Source organism: Bos indicus x Bos taurus, chromosome 12, assembly GCF_003369695.1.
Source record: "Bos indicus x Bos taurus breed Angus x Brahman F1 hybrid chromosome 12, Bos_hybrid_MaternalHap_v2.0, whole genome shotgun sequence".
NCBI lineage: Eukaryota > Metazoa > Chordata > Mammalia > Artiodactyla > Bovidae > Bos > Bos indicus x Bos taurus.
Genome location: NC_040087.1, coordinates 80,813,246 through 80,826,398, shown reverse-complemented (window position 1 = coordinate 80,826,398; position 13,153 = coordinate 80,813,246).

The window sequence follows — 13,153 nt, the reverse complement described above, 5'->3', positions numbered from 1 at the left end:
CCATAGCCTTGACTAGACGAACCTTTGTTGGCAAAGTAATGTCTCTGCTTTTGAATATGCTATCTAGGTTGGTCATAACTTTCCTTCCAAGGAGTAAGCATCTTTTAATTTCATGGCTGCAGTCACCATCTGCAGTGATTTTGGAGCCCAGAAAAATAAAGTTTGATACTGTTTTCACTGTTTCCCCATCTATTTCCCATGAAGTGATGGGACCGGATGCCATGATCTTCATTTTGTGAATATTTAGCTTTAAGCCAACTTTTTCACTCTCCATTTTCACCTTCATCAAGAGGCTTTTTAGTTCCTCTTCTCTTTCTGCCATAAGGGTGGTGTCATCTGCATATCTGAGGTTATAGATATTTCTCCTGGCAATCTTGATTCCAGCTTGTGTTTCTTCCAGTCTAGCGTTTCTCATGATGTACTCTGCATAGAAGTTAAATAAACAGGGTGACAATATACAGCATTGACGTACTCCTTTTCCTATTTGGAACCAGTCTGTTGTTCCATGTCCAGTTCTAACTGTTGCTTCCTGACCTGCATACAGATTTCTCAAGAGGCAGATCAGGTGGTCTGGTATTCCCATCTCTTTCAGAATTTTCCACAGTTTATTGTGATCCACACAGTCAAAGGCTTTGGCATAGTCAATAAAGCAGAAATAGATGTTTTTCTGGAACTCTCTTGCTTTTTCCATGATCCAGCGGATGTTGGCAATTTGATCTCTGGTTCCTCTGCCTTTTCTAAAACCAGCTTGAACATCAGGAAGTTCACGGTTCACGTATTGCTAAAGCCTGGCTTGGAGAATTTTAAGCATTACTTTACTAGTGTGTGAGATGAGTGCAATTGTGCGGTAGTTTGAGCATTCTTTGGCATTGCCTTTCTTTGGGATTGGAATGAAAACTGACCTTTTCCAGTCCTGTGGCCACTGCTGAGTTTTCCAAATTGGCTGGCATATTGAGTGCAGCACTTTCACAGCATCATCTTTCAGGATTTGGAATAGCTCAACTGGAATTCTATCACCTCCACTAGCTTTGTTCATAGTGATGTTTTCTAAGGTCCATTTGACTTCACATTCCAGGATGTCTGGCTCTAGGTCAGTGATCACATATAGATATATTAATAAGGCAAATAGTATATTTTATTATGAGATTTCACAGCCTGATATAGGTAAAAAATTCCCTTCAGTTCAGTCATTCAGTCGTGTCTGACTCTTTGTGAGCCCATGGACTGTAGCACACCAGGCCTCCCTGTCCATTACCAACTCCCTGAGCTTAGTCAAACTCACGTACATCAGGTTAGTGATACCATTCCAGCCATCTCATCCTCTGTCATCCCCTTCTCCTCCTGCCCTCAGTCTTCCCCAGCATCAGGGTCTTTTCCAATGAGTCAGTTCTTCTCATTAAGTGGCCAAAGTATTAGAGCTTCAGCTTCATCATCAGTCCTTCCAATGAATGTTCAGGACTGATCTGATTGATTTTCTTTAGGATAGACTGGTTTGATCTCTTTGCAGTCCAAGGGTGTCTCAAGAGTCTTCTCCAACACTACAGTTCAAAAGCATCAATTCTTCAGCGCTCAGCCTTCTTTATGGTCCAACTCTCACATCCGTACATGACTACTGGAAAAACCATAGCTTTGACTAGATGCGTACCTTTGTTGGGAAAGTAGTGTCTCTGCTTTTTAATATGCTGTCTAGGTTTATCATAACTTTTCTTCCAAGGAGCAAGCATCTTTTAATTTCATGGGTACAGTCACCATCTGCAGTGATTTTGGAGCCTCCCCCCCAAAAAAAGTCTGTCACTGTTTCCATTGTTGGGAAATTTTTACAGTTTCCTTTAAAAACTCAAAAAAATGCAACTGCTTTACACAGGAAGTATTGTTGTGTTAGTTCATAAGTCCTTTGATACCTGATACCTGAAATTTTATTCCATCAGTACATTTTTTTTAAATATTTCTGCTCCCACAGAAGAGAAGTCAGAACTAAAGCATACCTGGAGATCCTTTATCACCCATTTCACTTTATCCAAATTTTGTATTGATTATACGTATTAATATTATCCTGCGGGTAAAAATCGAAATTAACAGCAAACTTTCTTTCACTTGATTTAATGCGATTTCCATATAACCTCTGTCTAAAGCATGACATATACATTTAAAGGTTATATAAATGCTAAGTAAGTAACTGTTAGTCATTCAGTCATGCCCGACTCTCTGTGACCCCATGGACTGCAGCCCACCAGGCTCCTGTGTCCATGAGACTTTCCAGGCAAGGATAATGGGGCGGGTTGCCATTTCCTTCTCCAGGGGATCTTCTTGACCCAGGAATTGAACCCAGGTCTCCTGCACTGCAGGCAGATTCTTTACCAACTGAGCTACAAGGGAAGCTAAATTGAATTAATTTTTGTATATCTTCATTTGAGCAAAATCTTACTTTTTGAAAAACAAAAGCAGATGAGTGTTCTAAAAAGCTTATTGATTTTGGAACAACTTTTTCCAGTCAAGGGGAACTAAACAATAATCTTTTAGTTTTTGGCAAAAATAAAAAACAGCCCTCAACTCTCTAAATGTTTTTCTCCGCATTTTTGAAAGAATTCCAAATATGGCAAAGGACCTTCCTCCCAGTCAAGGGAGTGTGATGTTAGGAGCCTGTTGTTGCATCTTGCCTCTCACAGCGAACCCCTGCCTCTTATCTTAGCCATGTTTTCTCATTCATGATGCACATGGCTGTTTGTTCTTTTAGTCCCTCCCGTTCTGGGGAGAGGTTGTGTGAATCTGGTAGTGTCATCTGAGTGTACTAGCTTTAATAGCATTAAGAAACTCCTTGCTCATTAGGCAAGGGAGAAATATTTCAAAGTACTCAGCTTAACAGAAAATAAATCTTCAAATGGAACACAGTGGAGCTACACAATTCAAGTGTTCACTGACTTGTAGAGTTTGAGTTGAATTTTTTTCCAGCCTGATGCTAGGTGTCACCAATCCTGGTTCTCCCATGTGATTACTTCCAAGCGATGTGTGAGTTCCAGGCAGAGCAAGGGTGTGGGAGAGGGGGGGAGAAAGGGCTCCTCACCAACGCAACAAGAATTTTTTTTTTTTTTTAATTAGAGGGAGGGATGATGAGAGACATCATCAAAGTTCCAAGTATACACACTTTCTCAGCTAACTACTTGGAAGAAAAAAGAAAGAGGAAAGAAGAAATAAAGTAACTCATCTAATTCTTGACGAAGCAAGTAGAGCCTCTTAGGTGAAATGTGCACAAATAGAAGGGGAAAAGAGGGAAACAGACTATTCTTGGGTGGTTTAGACTGTCAGCCTTCACACAGACCTTATGTTCTAATTACAGTACTTTATTATTAGCTCCTTTAACTGTACACATTATAAGATAGTTTATTTTATTAACCTTTGAAAAATGCAGAAACTGATGCACAAAGAGTTTAAATAGCATCAAAGCAAGTGAGCTAACCAAGCTTAGAGGTGGTCCTAAGAACTACTGTGCGTTGCTGTTCAGTCACCCACCTGTGTCTGACTCTGTGACCCCATGACTGCAGCACGCCAGGCTTCCCTGCCCTTCACTATCTCCCAGAGCTTGCTCACACTCATGTCCATCGAGTTGATGATGCCATTCAACCATCTCATCCTCTGTTTCTGTCTTCTCCTCTTGCCCTCCATCTTTCACAGCATCAGGGTCTTTTCCAATGAGTCAGTTCTTTGCATCAGGTGGCCAAAAACTAGTATAGAGTTATTATTACTCTCTAAAAAGCTTCAAGTTATCTGAGCCATTCTATTATATCCTATATGATAAATAAATGCAACACTCTTAACTGAGACAATGCTATTGGTCTATTGCCCATTGTTCCATGAAAAGTAGTTTTAGTTATTTGTTGGCAATGCTGATTTTTCTTTCACTCACCCGTTCATCTACAAGCAAGTGTCCTTATGATCTGGCTTCCCTGGTGCCTCAGTGGTAGGTAAATAATCCGCCTGCCAATGCAGGAGACCCAATTTTAATCCCTGGGTTAGGAAGATCCCCTCAAAAAGGAAATGGCGGCCCACCCCAGTATTCTTGCCTGGAGAATTCCATGGACAGAGGAGCCTGGTGGGCTATGGTCCATGGGGTCACAAAGAGTCAGATACACCACGAGGGTTAAACAACAATGTTGTGATGATATGTCTAGGATGCTCTGATTTAGCCAGACTCCCAGGCAAAACTTCCTTTTTGTAGAAAATTAGTACATGAACTTGTGATAAATAACATTACACTTTAAACAGTTACATTAGTTATTAGTCATTAAGGTTGTTATATTTTGGTTTACAGGGTACATGTTACTTTTCATGTGGACACTGTTACTATAATATTCAAACTGAGTTCAAATCCTTGAAGTTATGTGCTGTCTAAACTGCATAAAGATGGCTGGAGAAAACAAAAATGGCTTTAAAAATAACTTATAAAATAAGTAATTTTTGCTTTAGTTTAAAAATGCAAAGAACTAGGTGGCTTTTTGTGTGTGATACTTTGATTGAATTTCACTCTGATCTGTCTCATGTGTCAATCATAGATGCATTCGAGTCAAGAAGGAAAAAAAATAAAAGGATTGAGAATATTTTTGGTTTTCTATTTTTCTCTCAATTTCTGGAACTAGTTTTCTAATAGTCTTCATTCTAGTCACTGAAATATGTTGATCTAGGGACATGTGAGAGGGCAATGGCAACCCACTCCAGTGTTCTTGCCTAGAGAATCCCAGGGATGGGGGAGCCTGGTGGGCTGCCATCTATGGGGTCGCGCAGAGTCGGACTGAAGCAACCTAGCAGCAGCAGGGACATGTGAAATACAGAGCAGCAAACAGCACAGTGAAACCAAGAGCTCAGACTAGGAAAGTGAGCGCCTAGTTTTATTTTAATTATGGATGAACAGTGCTTAGAAACATTATTCTTTTGATGATCGTTTTCATGTTTTCTTTCTCCGTATATAAAGTGTGCTAAGCCTTTCTGTGAATGTAAAACATCCGAAGAGATAGAAGAGGAAAAACAGTTTTCTTGGAAAAGCAGACTGACTTGGGATAAGAAAACTAGAGAGAGATATTCCCCCAGGCAAGGGAAAGAAAAAGAGAGGTCTGAGCCCTGGGGACTGGTATGGCTTATCACTGGTGGCCAAGGAGGACCCCGAATAAGTAATCAAAGCAGAGAGGACCTCACCAAAAACTTTTGGTCTCCAGTACGGCACATAAAAATTAAAAAAAGATTCAAGACATGAAGGAGCCATAAGATACGGAGCAGTAAGTATTCTTGTGATGTTATTATGAACAAGACACCAGTGACCACAGCCCTCCCTTACCTGTGGTCCAAAACACATACACATATACATCTGTATTTTGCACTTTATAAAATTCTTTAAGAACAAGGCTTGATTAACATCAAAATTAAATTGATACCACTGAAAACAGAAAAATGGGATGTTCTTCTATATCTCTGATTTTGGACTGAGATTCACAGCCTCCACATGCTACTTTATATAACACACCAGGTCTTGAGAGGTGATGAATGAGAGTGGTTTAGCTATCATTTACTGGCCTTTGGATTAGCTAAAGCAAGCCTTTAATTTTTGAGTAGTTTTATAACCTACCACTGAATTCTGAACTCTCTGCGAGGTCCTGGGCATTTTAGTATTAAAATAAAGCAAATGTAATTTAGCCATTAAGAGTACTACCATATGATTTCAAATACAAGCATCACTGCATCTGAGTTGATTGCTTCTCTTCTCATTAAGGTGTGTCTCTTGTCAACTCTTCGGCCTGATAAAGTGAGTTTTTTTGAGAATATACCTTTTCAGTCTCTCAGAAGGGCATCTCTGAGATGATCACAATGATAATATGAATCTGGAAAATAAGCTGGTGGAGGAATTATTTTCCTCTCTGGTCTCTGTCATAGCCACATTGAAATAAGTATTAAAATAAAAAGTAAGAAGTGGTAAAACCACCCATCCCAAAGTATAAATAAATACAAGTTTCATTGGATAATCATGGTCTCTGTCTTGAAAATTGCAGTTCTCAAGAACCCAGACAAAAGGGAAGAGGGATCTGAATCTTATCTAGAGAGAATGAGGCCATTGCCAGAAGCCATACAGGATGCTGGCTCATGCTGCTGTAGCTCATTCTGCAAGTATTCCCTGGCACTTTTTCATTTTTTTGCTCAATGTTAGATCCTGGAGATGCCCACATGGAAAACCATGCTATCAAACTAGAGATGCTAAAACAATGTCTGGCATATTATAGGCAACTGATAAATAAATAATGTAAGTATATTTAATAGCACTATTTGAGTAAAATTAGTATATACAGCATAATCAACTAGAGTGAGTATATTTAGCAGTGGCCTATGTAGAGAAACATACATTCAGTATGAAATGAGAAAAAGAAAAAGAACATAAATCATAACTGAAAAACTTAGTGTTTTTCACTTCCAAGAAGATGGGATTTTAAAAATGAGTGAGTGACAGTACCACCCTAACAGTAGAAAGTGAAGAGGAACTAAAGAGCCTCTTGATGAAGGTGAAAGAGAAGAGTGAAAAAGCTGGCTTAAAACTCAACATTAAGAAAACTAAGATTATGGTATCTGGTCCCATCACTTCATGGCAAATAGATGGGGGGAAAAATGGAAGCAGTGGCAGACTTTATTTTCTTGTGCTCCAAAATGACTGTGGGTGGTGACTGCAGCCATGAAATTAAAAGATGCTCGCTCCTTAAAGCAGCGTTATGACAAACCTAGAGAACATATTAAAAAGCAGAGACATCACTTTGCCGACAAAAGTCCATGTAGTCAAAGCTGTGGTCTTTCCAGTAGTTGTATATGGGTGTGAGAGTTGGACCATAAGGAAGGTTGAGCACCAAAGAATTGAGACATTCAAACTGTGGTGCTGGAGAAGACTCTTAAGATTCACTTGGACTTCAAGGAGATCAAACCAGTCAATCCTACAGGAAATCAACCCTGGGTATTCATTGGAAGAACTGATGCTGAAACTCTAATACTTTGGCAATCAATTCTTTGATGTGAGGAGCCAACTCAAAAAAGACCCTGATTCTGGGAAAGATTGAAGGCAGGTGGAGGAGGGGACAACAGAGAATGAGATGGTTGGATGGCATCACTGACTCAGCATGAGTTTGAGCAAACTCTGGGAGATAGTGAAGGACAAGGAAGCCTGGCGTGCTGCAGTCCATGGGATCATGAACAGTCAGACACTACTTAACAACTGAACAACAACGCGAAGTTATTTCTAGGTAAATATTCACAGAAGACAAAATGAAAGGGAGGGAGAAAGCATGGTGAGTGTTGGGATACACAGAGTATTGAGTTACTCTGGATGAAGAAGGGGCAGCCATATTGGGGTGCCCCGGGGAACTGTTGACTGTGTCCTGCTCTGCTCACTAAGAAAGTCTCAGCAGACACACAGGTTTTCTTATGGAATTGGTGAGAGCTTATGTAGCAGCATAAACAACATCAAGTAATAGCGCCCAGCCTCCATCAAATGCCTCCCAAGAAAAGGGTGAAGTCACAGCAATACCAAGAGTCATAGAGTATGAACAAGATATTTGGCCAGAAAGCCAGAACATTTGGGGATACTCTATGCCCTTTCTCCATCTAACAAGACTATTCTTCATAGAAAATGATGCCTAAGGCTCAAACATCCTTGATGGGAACTCAGGCAGCTTCTACTCAGCTTCAGGAGAGAAAGAAGGTTGACCAGAAGTCTCTCCCCTTTCCCTTTGCTTTTTAGTCTAACTAGTGTAGTATAAGCTGTCAAAATGTAACAGAAACAAACCTTCGGACCTCACACCGTTATGAGGCTCCATTTACAGGAAATGGCAATATCCCAAGCTTTGAAAGGTATTTTCTGTGCCTACCTAGGTATTCAGGGAAGAAGCACTTAAGAACAAGCTGAAAATAGCAAAATTATTCTATCAGTAAATTTCCAAAGTAGTCAACTACAAAACAACAACAAAAGCTTCCTTTTTGGCCTAAAAAAATTGTTACTGTCTTTCAAAGCAAAGTCAAATTAATGCAGTACCTATAGCCTGGTCATTTTGTCCTCCACAGTTATGGAATTAATTAGTCTATGTTGTCTAAACTCCCTTAGAGAGGTAAAGCCTTGGCAACTGTGATTCATGGAAAAACTGAATATTCTTTTTAAACATATTATAAAAATAATAATTTTAAGGTTAAGGCTATTTGTTCACTGGTTAGAATGTTTTTTTTTTTTTTTTTTTCTGCAAGTTACCCCTTCAGCTTGATTTTATCATTTAAATTTGTAACTGATTAGCAGTTTGCACAAATTCTGGGAAAATAGAGTGAAACTATTCTTGCTAACATTCTACAGCTGTTCAAGGGGGAGAAAAAGATACTTCAGTCATTAGTATTTAAAGGAAATTCATCTATGCAAGACTTTCCAGTTAGGTTATGGGCTACTTTTTAGATGCTGAAGAACACAGGAACACATCTTTCAAAACAGTGTGGAAATTCTCATAATCCTTTCATTTAAAAAACCTGGCCATTGGACAGGGAACAGGTAGGAATTAGGGAAGCAAAGGAATGTTCTTTGATGTCAGAATAGTTTAATCCAGAAGAACAGATATATCAAAGTTAACTGAGTGATTTAATTCATGGAAACACACTTTCCTGTGTTCCTTTGAAAAAATGGCACCTGCTTAATTTTTCTCTATGGAGAAAGGCATGTTTTTGGGACAATCATAGATGCTATTTGCAAAGCTGTCAATGCATTTTAGGGTTTCTTCTTAAACATTGTGCTTTAGCCCTTAAAACTAAGTCTCGATTGTAAAATTTAAAGTACTACTTGTAGAGGTTAAATAAGAATCTTAATGAATTTCCACAAAATATGTCTGTAAACTGAATGCTACATTACTTTCTGCTATATATTTTAAATAGCCAGAAAAGAGATTCAGGGATAATCAGCTTTTAAAGTTCTTTCTCCTCTTTTACTTTTACCTCCTCCTTGTCTTTCTCCTCCTCCTCTTAATGAGAAAATCAGAGTGTGGATGGATGGTTTCATTTTAAAATAGTGAGGTCAAGGAGGGCTCGTAACAATGGTATTGGAAATAATAAGACAAAAATACTATTAAAAGGCAAAACATGTATGTGTATATTTATTTCATGTATATATAAGAAAGTTAATAAATATGTATATAGTTCTTGCTTGATGTACAGAATGTGAATATATAATATGTGTATGCATATGTATTTTTCTGTTTGATGCAGAAAACAAGAATGCAGAGTTCTGTACTGTAGGCTTCTAGAAATTGTGAATATCACAGAAATCCACATTATAAATTAAATTCTTCAGTACAGTAGATGGTCTGGTGTGGTTAGGATACATTTGTAATGTAGATGTACAGTTGAGATTGACACAATTCAGAGGAAGTTAACAACACTGAGTAATACACTTTCTTCGTATGCTTCATCTTACGTATACTTTATCTTTTTTAACTTTCCATTTCTTCAGTAGCTCAACTTTACAACTGAATCAGTTTTCTCTCAGCTCTTTGTTCTCTGCATTTTGCTGTTGCTTAGACATTACCGATTTTGATGATTATTTCTTTTAATTCTTGTAACGTTGATCCTGGAAATGTGATGCTAGGTAAGCTGGCTTTGAAAAAGGCTTTTATTCAGGAATATCAGTTCTCTGCTTCTTTCTCCAAACTTAGTAATTCCAAACCCCATTATTTTTTCACAATGATCTCCTCCAATGTTAGGCCAGTGCATTTTTGAGAAGATAATGTCATGTTAAAGAATTCATTTTATGGAACTATTTCTTTCCAGCTCGCTCTTTTTTTTTTTTTAAATTTTCAGTTGCTCCCACACAGTGTGTGAACAATAGCACGCATGCACCTTGTTTATGTAAAAGAGACCATGTGGTTACACACACGATCTCTGCAAGAGAATGAAGACTTTCTTTAACTGATTTGAGCGGGGCCCTGTGAGAGAAATCAGCCACACTCCAAGAATTAGCTGCCACTGATACCTTTGTTTACAATGCCACATCAGTTCATTTAAGTGCATTATTAATCGTTTATGTGGCTCTTTGATGTTTGGAATTAGTGTTTCCTTACAATGAAAGATGATAAAGTGATGCCATTTTTACTGCACACTTCCATTGCTAATTGTTAAATATTGTGTATTGTTCCCTTCATTTTCAATTCCCTTGTGACTTCATGTTGTATCTTTCAAAAGGTCAAATTACTCTCAAACTGTTTTGTTTTTTCGTCTTGTCCACCCTCCCTTTTATTTTAAAAAAGAAATTATATTGTAGTATGGGTGACTTACAGTGTTGTGTTTTTGCTTTATTGTTTCCAGAAAAGGAGCTATGTCTGTGTTTGTTGATAATTCGCCCTTTACTTTTATACTGCTTTCGATGGCATTTATTCTTTTTGTGGTTCAAATATTATCATTTAGATCAGTCTTAGGTTTTCAACACAATTGAGAGAAAGGTACAAATATTTCCCATTTATTTATTCCCTGACTCCCCCATTATCTACATCACTCACCAGAGTGGATGTTTTTTTTACCAAAGTTGATCCTTCATTAACATAGAAGCATTAACATAATTATAGAAAGCCCATAATTTACCTTACAATTCACCCTCGGTATTGTCCATCCTGTGGGTTTGGATGAATGTATATGACGTATTTCCAACACTATGATAACGCAGTCCGTATTTTCACACAGCCCTAAATATGCTCTCTGCTCTGCCTACTTACCTCTTTGTTCCCCCTAAACCACAGATCTCTTTATTGTTGTATTTTCAGAATATCACAGAGTGAAGCAATGTGAAAAATTAGAGGCAAAGTCTTGATTTTTTTTTATTTTGAGAAATTAAGGACATTTTAAAGTTTAGTTGCAAAATATGTACATGCTAGTCCACTTGTCGGAGAAGGCAATGGCACCCCACTCCAATACTCTTGCCTGGAAAAGCCCATGGATGGAGGAGCCTGGTAGGCTGCAGTCCATGGGGTCGCTAAGAGTCGGACAGGACTGAAGGACTTCACTTTCACTTTTCACTTTCATGCATTGGAGAAGGAAATGGCAACCCACTCCAGTGTTCTTGCCTGGAGAATCCCACGGATGGGGGAGCCTGGTGGGCTGCCGTCTATGGGGTCGCACAGAGTTGGACACGACTGAAGAGACTTAGCAGCAGCAGCAGCAGCAGTGTTTTGGAGAAGGCAATGGCACCCCACTCCAGTACTCTTGCCTGGAAAATCCCCATGGACGGAGGAGTCTGGTAGGCTGCAGTCCATGGGGTCGCTAAGAGTCGGACACGACTGAGTGACTTCACTTTCACTTTCATGCATTGGAGAAGGAAATGGCAACCCACTCCAGTGTTCTCGCCTGGAGAATCCCAGGGAAGGGGGAGCCTGGTGGGCTGCTGTCTATGGGGTTGCACAGAGTTGGACACAACTGAAGCAACTTAGCAGTCCACTTGTATAATTCTCTAGAAAGTTTATCAAAGTTGTTATTTGATATGGATTTTGTACCAAATATTTTAAATATTTATTTGATCTGGTCAGGAACACAAACATTCCTAACCCTGTGTTTTATTGTTGATGATGATTTAAAAGACCCTCAATAGCTAAATGACTTCAGTCTAAATGAATGGTGACCTCCAGTCAATTTTGAAGAGTCTATCCTTCATTGTAATTTTAAAATGCTGAAGAACATGAAATTAAACTGTCCTGGTCTTGTCTTCTGTGGAGATGGGTAGAAGCCCCGTTGAAATGCTCTTGTGAAAATTCAGGAGCACAGCTGGGGCACATGGTTGATTTTTAATTTTCTAGATTTTACTGATGACACAGAAGTTCCGGGGAAACTCTGGGCCATCTCCCCTTAAAAACAGACTATACCTCTGATTCCTACAATATTTTCATTTTTGAAAGGTACTTAATCAGTCAATTTTTAAACTACAGATTCCTGTGTTGTGATAACATCTAAACTGGATTTCACACAGTGATTGCAGCCATGAAATTAGGAGACACTTGCTCCTTCGAAGGAAAGCTATGGCAAACGTAGACAGTGTTCTAAAAAGCAGAGGCATCACTTTGCTGACAAAGGTCCACATAGTCAAGGCTGTGGTTTTTCCAGTGGTCATGTGTGGATGTGAGAGTTAAACCATAAAGAAAGCTGAGCATCAAAGAATTGATACTTTTGAACTGTGGTGTAGGAGAAGACTCTTGAAAGTCCCTTGGACTGCAAGGAGATCCAACCAGTCAATCCTAAAGAAAATCAGTCCTGAATATTCATTGTAAGGAATGATGCTGAAGCTGAAATTCCAATACTTTGGTTACATGATGTGAGGAGTCAAAACTCATTTGAAAGACCCTGATGCTGGGAAAGAATGAGAGTATGAGGAGAAGGGGGCAACACAGGATGAGATGATGGGATGGCATCATTAACTCATTGGATATGAGTTTGAGCAGTCCTGGTGTGCTACAGTTCATGGGGTTTGCAAAGTGTCAGACACAACTTAGTCACTGAACAACAATAACAGACTGAATTTATCAGTCTTAAAATGAGCTTAAAGTTATTCCTACAACAAGAAGAAATCGTTTTCAGATGGATACACCTCTGCAACTTGACCAAGCTCTTTCTCATGACTTCGTGAAGTTATCAATTACTTCTGTTTTGAGGCCCAGTTTCTGAGTTTATTTTGTACTTCATATGTTTTTTTTAAGACAATAAAGATCTAAAGAGAGGATCTCTTTCAATAAATTTGGAATTAAAAATATGATTCTTATTTTTCTCTTAGAGTATTTTCAAGATACCCAAATGTAAAATTTCCAGCTTTGACTGAATTTTATCTAAGAAGAGGCTTGGTGTGAAAACTGAAACAAAATATCACTTTCTGCATACTAAAAATCTTGACATATTCTTTCTTTTACCTACCTTTCAGGAACATGATAAATGCTCCCCGAAATGTGAGAGACAACATTTAAGAAAATGTCATTGCCTTGGCCATGGCCAATATTTTGAAATAATTCTTGACATTCTCTGACCGTTGTACATTTTCTTCTATTCAGTTTCTCCCCAGACTCCACAACTGTGATATTTCCCAGCATTGACCCCAGCTGTGCCTCCGCTTTAAATATTTTTGGCAAACATTTCA